Consider the following 11947-nt stretch of genomic DNA (forward strand, 5'->3'; position numbering starts at 1 on the left):
GCTGTTTGTGGATCAACACATGTAGATTACAGTAGTACAGAACTACAGACAGAACAGACAGCTGTTTGTGGATCAACACATGTAGATTACAGTAGTAGTTACAGACAGTAGTTCAGCTGTTTGTGGATCAACACATGTAGATTACAGTAGTAGTTACAGACAGTAGTTCAGCTGTTTGTGGATCAACACATGTAGATTACAGTAGTACAGAACTACAGACAGGACAGACAGCTGTTTGTGGATCAACACATGTAGATTACAGTAGTACAGAACTACAGACAGGACAGACAGCTGTTTGTGGATCAACACATGTAGATTACAGTAGTAGTTACAGACAGTAGTTCAGCTGTTTGTGGATCAACACATGTAGATTACAGTAGTACAGAACTACAGACAGGACAGACAGCTGTTTGTGGATCAACACATGTAGATTACAGTAGTACAGAACTACAGACAGGACAGACAGCTGTTTGTGGATCAACACATGTAGATTACAGTAGTACAGAACTACAGACAGGACAGACAGCTGTTTGTGGATCAACACATGTAGATTACAGTAGTACAGAACTACAGACAGGACAGACAGCTGTTTGTGGATCAACACATGTAGATTACAGTAGTACAGAACTACAGACAGGACAGACAGCTGTTTGTGGATCAACACATGTAGATTACAGTAGTACAGAACTACAGACAGGACAGACAGCTGTTTGTGGATCAACACATGTAGATTACAGTAGTACAGAACTACAGACAGGACAGACAGCTGTTTGTGGATCAACACATGTAGATTACAGTAGTACAGAACTACAGACAGGACAGACAGCTGTTTGTGGATCAACACATGTAGATTTCTAGATGCTCTTTGTTGTTTCGTCACCCAGGCAGCTGATTAAGGTCATACCAAGGCAGAGTGCAGTATCAGCATTTTAGGGGTCATAGGTCAGATCAGAGGTCATGGTTGATATGCATGGACTAGAAAACAAACTTTAAAGCAAATTTGATCAGATTCACTGTTTGTGTAGATGCTGTTTGTCTTTGTAGGACAGCAGTTCAGGTGGCTGTTTGTGTAGATGCTGTTTGTCTTTGTAGGACAGCAGTTCAGGTGACTGTTTGTGTAGATGCTGTTTGTCTTTGTAGGACAGTAGTTCAGGTGGCTGTTTGTCTTTATATGACAGTAGTTCAGGTGGCTGTTTGTGTAGATGCTGTTTGTCTTTGTAGGACAGTAGTTCAGGTGTCTGTTTGTGTAGATGCTCTTTGTCTTTGTAGGACAGTAGTTCAGGTGGCTGTTTGTGTAGATGCTGTTTGTCTTTGTAGAACAGTAGTTCAGGTGGCTGTTTGTCTTTGTAGGACAGTAGTTCAGGTGGCTGTTTGTATAGATGCTGTTTGTCTTTGTAGGACAGTAGTTCAGGTGGCTGTTTGTGTAGATGCTGTTTGTCTTTGTAGGACAGTAGTGCAGGTGGCTGTTTGTTTTTGTAGGACAGTAGTGGTCCGGTTGGCTGTTTGTGTAGATGCTGTTTGTCTTTGTAGGACAGTAGTGCAGGTGGCTGTTTGTCTTTGTAGGACAGTAGTTCAGGTGGCTGTTTGTGTAGATGCTGTTTGTCTTTGTAGGACAGTAGTTCAGGTGGCTGTTTGTGTAGATGCTGTTTGTCTTTGTAGGACAGTAGTTCAGATGGCTGTTTGTGTAGATGCTGTTTGTCTTTGTAGGACAGCAGTTCAGGTGGCTGTTTGTGTAGATGCTGTTTGTCTTTGTAGGACAGTAGTTCAGGTGGCTGTTTGTGTAGATGCTGTTTGTCTTTGTAGGACAGTAGTTCAGGTGGCTGTTTGTGTAGATGCTGTTTGTCTTTGTAGGACAGTAGTTCAGGTGGCTGTTTGTCTTTGTAGGACAGTAGTGCAGGTGGCTGTTTGTCTTTGTAGGACAGTAGTTCAGGTGGCTGTTTGTGTAGATGCTGTTTGTCTTTGTAGGACAGTAGTTCAGGTGGCTGTTTGTCTTTGTAGGACAGTAGTTCAGGTGGCTGTTTGTGTAGATGCTGTTTGTCTTTGTAGGACAGCAGTTCAGGTGGCTGTTTGTGTAGACTGCTGTTTGTCTTTGTAGGACAGTAGTGCAGGTGGCTGTTTGTCTTTGTAGGACAGTAGTTCAGGTGTCTGTTTGTGTATATGCTGTTTGTCTTTGTAGGACAGTAGTTCAGGTGTCTGTTTGTGTAGATGCTGTTTGTCTTTGTAGGGCAGTAGTTCAGGTGGCTGTTTGTCTTTGTAGGACAGTAGTTCAGGTGGCTGTTTGTGTATATGCTGTTTGTCTTTGTAGGACAGTAGTTCAGGTGGCTGTTTGTGTATATGCTGTTTGTCTTTGTAGGACAGTAGTTCAGGTGGCTGTTTGTGTATATGCTGTTTGTCTTTGTAGGACAGTAGTTCAGGTGGCTGTTTGTGTATATGCTGTTTGTCTTTGTAGGACAGTAGTTCAGGAGGCTGTTTGTGTATATGCTGTTTGTCTTTGTAGGACAGTAGTTCAGGTGGCTGTTTGTCTTTGTAGGACAGTAGTTCAGGTGGCTGTTTGTCTTTGTAGGACAGTAGTTCAGGTGGCTGTTTGTCTTTGTAGGACAGTAGTTCAGGTGGCTGTTTGTCTTTGTAGGACAGTAGTTCAGGTGGCTGTTTGTGTAGATGCTGTTTGTCTTTGTAGGACAGTAGTTCAGGTGGCTGTTTGTCTTTGTAGGACAGTAGCTCGGGTGGCTGTTTGTCTTTGTAGGACAGTAGTTCAGGTGGCTGTTTGTCTTTGTAGGACAGTAGTTCAGGTGGCTGTTTGTGTATATGCTGTTTGTCTTTGTAGGACAGTAGTTCAGGTGGCTGTTTGTGTATATGCTGTTTGTCTTTGTAGGACAGTAGTTCAGGAGGCTGTTTGTGTATATGCTGTTTGTCTTTGTAGGACAGTAGTTCAGGTGGCTGTTTGTGTAGATGCTGTTTGTCTTTGTAGGACAGTAGTTCAGGTGTCTGTTTGTGTAGATGCTGTTTGTCTTTGTAGGACAGTAGTTCAGGTGGCTGTTTGTGTAGATGCTGTTTGTCTTTGTAGGACAGTAGTTCAGGTGGCTGTTTGTGTAGATGCTGTTTGTCTTTGTAGGACAGTAGTTCAGGTGGCTGTTTGTGTAGATGCTGTTTGTCTTTGTAGGACAGTAGTTCAGGTGGCTGTTTGTGTAGATGCTGTTTGTCTTTGTAGGACAGTAGTTCAGGTGGCTGTTTGTCTTTGTAGGACAGTAGTTCAGGTGGCTGTTTGTGTAGATGCTGTTTGTCTTTGTAGGACAGTAGTTCAGGTGGCTGTTTGTCTTTGTAGGACAGTAGTTCAGGTGGCTGTTTGTCTTTGTAGGACAGTAGTTCAGGTGGCTGTTTGTCTTTGTAGGACAGTAGTTCAGGTGGCTGTTTGTCTTTGTAGGACAGTAGTTCAGGTGGCTGTTTGTGTAGATGCTGTTTGTCTTTGTAGGACAGTAGTTCAGGTGGCTGTTTGTTTTTGTAGGACAGTAGTTCAGGTGGCTGTTTGTCTTTGTAGGACAGTAGTTCAGGTGGCTGTTTGTCTTTGTAGGACAGTAGTTCAGGTGGCTGTTTGTCTTTGTAGGACAGTAGTTCAGGTGGCTGTTTGTCTTTGTAGGGCAGTAGTTCAGGTGGCTGTTTGTGTAGATGCTGTTTGTCTTTGTAGGACAGTAGTTCAGGTGGCTGTTTGTCTTTGTAGGACAGTAGTTCAGGTGGCTGTTTGTCTTTGTAGGACAGTAGTTCAGGTGGCTGTTTGTCTTTGTAGGACAGTAGTTCAGGTGGCTGTTTGTCTTTGTAGGACAGTAGTTCAGGTGGCTGTTTGTCTTTGTAGGACAGTAGTTCAGGTGGCTGTTTGTGTATATGCTGTTTGTCTTTGTAGGACAGTAGTTCAGGTGGCTGTTTGTGTATATGCTGTTTGTCTTTGTAGGACAGTAGTTCAGGTGGCTGTTTGTGTAGATGCTGTTTGTCTTTGCAGGACAGTAGTTCAGGTGGCTGTTTGTGTAGATGCTGTTTGTCTTTGTAGGACAGTAGTTCAGGTGGCTGTTTGTGTAGATGCTGTTTGTCTTTGTAGGACAGTAGTTCAGGTGGCTGTTTGTGTAGATGCTGTTTGTCTTTGTAGGACAGTAGTTCAGGTGGCTGTTTGTGTAGATGCTGTTTGTCTTTGTAGGACAGTAGTTCAGGTGGCTGTTTGTGTAGATGCTGTTTGTCTTTGTAGGACAGTAGTTCAGGTGGCTGTTTGTGTAGATGCTGTTTGTCTTTGTAGGACAGTAGTTCAGGTGGCTGTTTGTGTAGATGCTGTTTGTCTTTGTAGGACAGTAGTTCAGGTGGCTGTTTGTGTATATGCTGTTTGTCTTTGTAGGACAGTAGTTCAGGTGGCTGTTTGTGTAGATGCTGTTTGTCTTTGTAGGACAGTAGTTCAGGTGGCTGTTTGTCTTTCTAGGACTGTAGTTCATGTTGCTTCCCTCCTGTCTCTCCTATCGGCATGGTTACACCTTCCTGAAAACAATGACTCCCTACTTTGCTGAAACCTGTTCTGCCAGTTCATGTCCTTAAAGACTATAATGTTCCAATGTGGTTACCCAAAGAGATGACAAGATAGTTCACACATGCATCTTCCAGGGTGACTGTCAAACAGATATGTGACATTTCTGGTTCGTCAATAGCTGCTGGTAGCAGGCTGTGTTTACAGGAATCCTTTTCTCTAACTAGAAGTCATGTGATTTCATGAGAATATGTTTCTGCAGTGAGAGGGTAATGCAACTCAAGGTGTCCTTGAATGAATGTCAACTAGATTTATAAACAGCATTGTTATATTAACTGTTGTAATAAAAAACATCAATGCTGTAATTTTCTTTGCTAACTTTTAAAATGTTTTATTGTCACAGACACCAGATTGGTGCAGTGAAATGTGTTGTTTTACAGGGTCAGCCATAGCAGTATGTCGCCCCTGGAGCAAATTAGGTGTAAGTGCCTTAAGGGTAGCCTACGTCAGCTCAACCATCCCATGGATGGGACACCAATCCCAAATTAACTTCTCTAGGGTAGGGGGCAGCATTTTCACGTTTGGATGAAAAGCATACCCAAATTCAACTGCCAGTTACTCATCCTCAGGAGATAAGATGTGCATGTTATTAGTGGATTTGGATAGAAAACACTCTGAAGTTTCTAAAACTGTTTGAATTATGTCTGTGTGTATAACATAACTTATTTAGCAGGCGAAACCCCGAGGACAAACAATTCAGATTTTTTTGGTTTTGAGGTCCCTGTCTTTTCAATTAGATTTAATTGGGAAACCAGATTTCTAAGCGAATTGCTTGCAGTTCCTACGGCTTCCACTAAATGTCAACAGTCGTGAGAAATAGGTTGAGGTTATTCCTTTTTGTAATGAAGAAATACGGCCATCTTGAAGTCGAGGTGTCCGGGACATGCGCTTCAATCAAACAGATGGCATGCTACACATCGTTTTAATCCTGTATTGAACACATATCATCCTGTCTTCAATTTTATCGTTTATTAACGTTAAAAAATACCTAAAGTTGTATTACATAAGTAGTTTGACATTTCTTGGCAAGGTTTACAGGTAACCTTTGAGATATTTTCATGTGAGTAAGTTGGAACCGGTGTTTTTCTGGATCAAACGCGCCAAATAAATTGACATTTTGGATATATATCGATGGAATTAATCGAACAAAAGGACCATTTGTGATGTTTATGGGACATATTGGAGTGCCAACAACAGAAGCTCGTCTAAGGTAAGGTATGAATTATATTTTTATTTCTGAGTTTTGTGTCTCGCCTGCAGGGTTAAAATGTTTTCTCTCTTTTGTTTACTATGGTGCTATGCTCAGATAATACCATTGTATGCTTTCGCTGAAAAGCCTATTTGAATTCTTACATGTTGGCTGGATTCACAACCAGTGTAGCTTTAATTTGGCATCTTTCATTTGTGATTTAATGACAGTTTGATTTTTATAGTAATTAATTTTAATTTGGCGCTCTGCATTTTCTCAGTCTTTTTGCTAAGTGATACAGTAGCGTCTTGCCTAAACTCAGATTTTTGGATATAAATATGAACTTTACCGAACAAAAAATACATGTATTGTGTAACATTTAGTCCTATGAGTGTCATCTGATGAAGATTATCAAAGGTTAGTGATTAATTGTATCTCTATTTCTGCTTTTTATTACTGCTCTATTTAGCTGGAAAAATGGCTGTCTTTTTCTGTGACTTGGCTCATACCTAACATAATCGTTTGGTGTTATTTCGTCATAAAACATTTTTGAAATCGGACACTTTGGCTGGATTTACAACAAGTGTAGTTTTAAAATGGTGTAAAATACCTGTATGTTTGAGGAATTTAAATTATGGGATTTCTGTTGTTTTGAATTTGGCGCCCTGCAGTTTCACTGGCTGTTGACGAGGTGGGACTCTAACGTCCCACATACCCTAGAGAGGTTAAGGGCACCAACAGATTTAAATTATATTCTGTTATATCTTGTGACAAAGCATCCTGGTTCAATTATCTTCTGTTAACCTGTTTGGGCGGCAGCCCGACGTCGGTACACTTATGACAACAGCCAGCTCAAAGTGCAGGGCGCGAAATTCAAAATATATATTTTTTTAAATATTTAACTTTCACACATTAACAAGTCCAATACAGCATATGAAAGGTACACATCTTGTGAATCAAGCCAACATGTCCGATTTTTTAAATGTTTTACAGGGAAGACAAAATATGTAAATCTATTAGCTAACCACGTTAGCAAAAGACACCACTTTTTTTTTACTCCAACAGTTTCTTACTCCATCACTAGCTATCACAAATTCGACCAAATAAAGAAATAAATAGCCACTACCCAAGAAAAAACTTCATCAGATGACAGTCTGATAACATATTTATTGTATAGCATATGTTTTGTTCGAAAAATTTGCATATTTCAGGTATAAATCATAGTTTACATTTAAGCTACAATCAGAAATTGCACCGAAAGCAGCCATAATATTTACAGACACCAACGTCAAATACCTAATTACTCATCATAAAACATTTCTGAAAAATACATAGTGTACAGCAATTGAAAGAAAGGCATCTTGTGATTCCAGACAATATTTCCGATTTATCAAGTGTTTTACAGCGAAAACAAAATGTAGCTTTATATTAGCTTAGCACAATAGCCAGAAACACTTGGGCGCCGGCGACTACGGCAGATATATGAAATAACATCATAAAATGGGTCTTACTTTTGCTGATCTTCCGTCAGAATGTTGGACAAGGTGTCCTTTGTCCAGAACAGTCGTTGTTTGAACTGGAACGGCAAATTTCCCTCTTCATTTAGCATGGGCACTTGCCAAGTGCTACATATTTCTCCAACGTCAACAAAGTCAGAGAACGGAACACGGCAAAACTCCCGAAAAAATTTCAATGATCTGATTAAACTATATTGAAAAAACATACTTTACGATGATATGGTCACATGTATCAAATAAAATCTAAGACGGAGAAGTTAGTCGTTCATAACGACAGCTAAAAAGAAGGCAAGTCCATGTCCTCTTTGCGCGCTCCAGAAACAGGAAGTGGACGGTCACGTCAAAGAAGAGCTTTTATTCCACCTTAGACCAAGATAAACACAAAAAAAATTCTCTCACAACCTCTTGACCAACCAGGGGAAGGTGTATGAAGTGTACGTAGCCTCTTACGTCTTATGCCCATGTATAGGCAAGAAGTTGAACAGAGCATAGATTTCTGACATTCCACTTCCTGGTCAGGAAAAGTGCTGCAGAATGAGTTCTGTTTCACTCAGAGAAATAATTCAAACGGTTTTAGAAACTAGAGAGTGTTTTCTATCCAATAGTAATAATAAGATGCATATTGTACGAGCAAGAATTGAGTACGAGGCCGTTTGAAATGGGCACTATTTAACTGGCTACTCAATGCTGCCCCTTGCAGCCATAAGAAGTTAACCAAGTTTTCAATAGATTATTCCTGTTATGTGGAGATAGCCCCACTCTCTGCCATTACAGACGATGGACCTATAGAGGTTTTCATCGCAGGCCATGGTGACAACCTCAACGCTTGGGGAACAGTGGATTAACTGCATTGTTCAGAAAAACAAGATTTTTACATTGTCAGCTCGGGGATTCAAACCAGTAACCTTTTGGATACTGGCCCAACTCTCTAACCTATAGGCTATCTGCCGCCCCAAGGCCCCAAGGTGAGCCTCATTAATTACCCCTTAGCTACCATCTTCTCCCAAGTGGATGTGACTTTGGGTGAACGGCTTATCAGTCATAGCAGTGCCACATATCCTTATATGGCCATCATGGAGTGTTTACTAAACTACTCTGAAGACACAATTCAGCGCTGGGCTGTTTAGCAAGGATACTGCAGGACCTTCTATGGAAGATATAGACCCCACTTTGAAAACAAAGGACTGCAGGTGTGTGCAGTCTACTGTGCAGCCTCTTGAGAGTTTCATCTGATAGGTCCTATACACTCTGACATTTTCTTTCAAGAACGTTTACTCTTAAATTCGGTTGAGTTAAGGACCAAGGATGAGTTTTGTCTGATGGCTGCCCAAGACGGTGACTTTAGCTTTTAATTAAAAAAGTGTTTGTATCTCCAGCAGTTCGTTTGTTTCACTTACAGGATTTGATGAAAGGAAATGCCTCCAAAGAATTACCATGACAACATCCAGCCATACCAGTGGGGAGTAGAATCTGCAGTCAAGAAAACCTGTTTTTAGGCATGTTACCACGTTATATTGTTATAGGCTTGGTTGATCACGCCTCTAATACAAGCAGCTTACATAAAAAACTTTAATTTTCAGCATTTCAATGCAGAGTATGTAGCTCTCTGTCAGGACGGACGTCAGGTCCCAGCTAAGGCTTTCCAACCACAATTCAATAACAACATATCTGTGCAAGAATTTTACAATCTATTCCTGGCTACAGGGAGGCATCTAAAAGATCTCTCTTTACCTATTGACAGAAACGATTTTGCAGAGGGTTACACATTGTATGCTTTCAATTTATCACCTGATGATGACACCTCAGGAAATCTGTCTGTGGTGTCCCAAGGTAACCTCAGGCTGGAAATGCGTTTCTGTACACCTTTAGCCTGTACAGTTAGTATGATTGTTTATGCTCTGATTCAACCTTGGAAGTGAATGTCTGAAGACAAGTCTTAGTGGATTATTATTAATTAAGGATCGTTGAGCAAAGACATGGATAACCAAGAGCTAGAAGGGCTCATGACCCGCTTGATTGGAAAACAATTTTGTGGAGTATGGGCTTATGATGAACTACCTGTTGAGAAATGGAAGGATCGACCGGCCATGTTTATTGTCAATACCCATCCTCAACACATGCCTGGTGAACATTGGCTAGCTGTGACATTAGAAGATGAAGAAGGAGATAGAAAAATCTCTACTTATTTTGATTCCTACAGCTTTCCCCCCAGATTTTCACATATCCCCCCATCTATTAAAACTTCTTAGCGCTAGGGGTCAGAATTTTTTTCTTTCTTAAAATAACATTCCCAAGGTAAACTGACATTTTCTCTGGCCCAGATCGTAGAATATGCATATAATTTACAGATTAGGATAGAAAACACTCCAAAGTTTCCAAAACTGTCAAAATATTGTCTCTGAGTTTAACAATACTTATTCAGCAGGCGAAAACCTGAGAAAATCTAACCCAGAAGTTATATGTATTTTTTTTAATCTATGTTTCCTGGACCGTCTATCTTCCATTTAATGGGGTATCAACCAGATTCCTTTTCCAATGGCTTCCTCAGATTGTGACCAGACTTCAGACATAGTTTCAGGCTTTTCTTTTTGAAAAATGTGCAAGGTTTTTCAAAAGTAGTCAGGTGTCCTCTGAATAGTTCCTGCGCGCGAGAGAGGAGCTCCCCATTTTCCTTTTCTCTCTAAATGAATAGGTTATGGTCCGGTTTAAATATTATCGATTATGTTTGTTACAAACAACCTGAGGATTGATTATAAAAAACATTTGACATGTTTCTACGACCATTACGGATACCTTTTGGAATTTGTCGAATGGAACAAGGCTTTGGTTTTCTCAACATAATGCGCAACCCAAATTACGTTTTTTTGTGATAAAAGTAATATTTATCGAAGAAAAAGAACATTTGTTGTGTAACTAGGAGTCTCGTGAGTGAAAACCTCCGAAGATTATCAAAGGTAAGCGATTCATTTTATTGCTTTTCTGACTTTCGTGACCATGCTAATTTGGGACTAGCTGTTGTAGCATTGATTGATACACTCACAAAAGCTTAAATTTCTTTCGCTGTAATGCATATTTTCAAAATGTAACACGATAGGTGGATTAACAACAAGCTAAGCTGTGTTTTGGTATATTTCACTTGTGATTGCATGATTATAAATATTTTTTGTAATATTTATGCATTTGGCGCCCTGCAATTCTAGCGGTTGTTTAGGAAAGTGATCCCGTAAAAGGGATCCTTAGCGCAGTGAAGTTAAAGTGCCAAATCAGGATGTTATGTCCATTTGCAATATGATATCGTAGGAAGTCAAGAGTCGAAGTCAAAACTCAGTTTTAAAGTGCCAAATCGGGATGTTATGTCCATTTGCAATATGATTTCATAGGAAGTCAAAAGCCGAAGTCAAAAGTCAGTGAACCATTGCCAAATGCAATAAGAAATGTCCAAATGCAATATGAGAGTATTGAAAGTGCCAAATCAGGATGTTATGTCCAATTGCATTATGATATCATAGGAAGTCAAAAGTTGAAGTCAAAAGTCAGTGAACCATGTCCAAATGGCATTTATACTGCCCTGAATCAACCTAGAAGGTATATTTGTAATGAATGGTGAGAGAAGTGGCACGCTTGTCGTTTTTTTCCCGATTTTTAAAAAAACGTCCAAACTGACCAGGGCACCCCCTTTTGGATGGGCACAGGTGGGGGTGCTCCCAACCCGGCCGTGGCCCCTAGCACCATCCTAAAGGCATTAAAAACATTTTTTTAAATATGGCTGTCCATTTGCAATATGTTTCAATGGGCATTTACCATCACGAATTTGACATGCTCAAAAATACTGCAGAAATGCAAAATAGACTGGCCCGATGAACTACGGATAGCCGGCCAGTGATAGTGGTTCCTCTCCATCACTCGTTGTGTTGATTTAATAATGTCCATTTGGTGATTTTGTCTCCTGGGTGGCGCAGTGGTCTAGGGCACTGCATCGCAGTGCTAGCTGCGCCACCAGAGTCTCTGGGTTCGCGCCCAGGCTGGGCTGGGTTCGCGCCCAGGCTCTGTCGCAGCCGGCCGCAACCGGGAGATCCGTGGGGCGACGCACAATTGGCATATCGTCGTCCGGGTTAGGGAGGGTTTGGCCGGTAGGGGTAGGGATCCTTGTCTCAGTATGTAAAAAAAAAAAAATGTAATAAAAATGTATGCACTCTACTGTAAGTCGCTCTGGATAAGAGCGTCTGCTAAATGACTAAAATGTAAAAAAAAAAAAGTGATGTTTTTTCACTGTTGAATCTTATTGAAATTAACAAAAGTCAGCCAGCAAGTCAGATTCCATCAGTCAATAAGATCATGTCCAAAATGACCAGGGGCACCCCCTATTGGATGGGCACGGGTGGGGGGTGCTCCCAACCCGGCCGTGGACGCATTGCACCCTCCTAAAGGCATTAAAAACATTTTTTTTAAATATGGTCCTGGTAACCCGTTCCAATTACCAGCAAGTCTGACACCAAACTGATACAAACTGACACCAAACCCACTTTGTCCAACCCGGTTTGAAACCAACTATCACATATGTCAGGGCCGGCCCAAAATGCAATGTGCCTTATGTTTAAGTGTCACTCCCTGACCATAGAGATCCTTTTTATGTCTCTATTTTGGTTGGTCAGGGTGTGAGTTTGTGTGGGCATTCTATGTCTG

This window comes from Salvelinus namaycush, unplaced genomic scaffold (assembly GCF_016432855.1).
Source record: "Salvelinus namaycush isolate Seneca unplaced genomic scaffold, SaNama_1.0 Scaffold149, whole genome shotgun sequence".
NCBI lineage: Eukaryota > Metazoa > Chordata > Actinopteri > Salmoniformes > Salmonidae > Salvelinus > Salvelinus namaycush.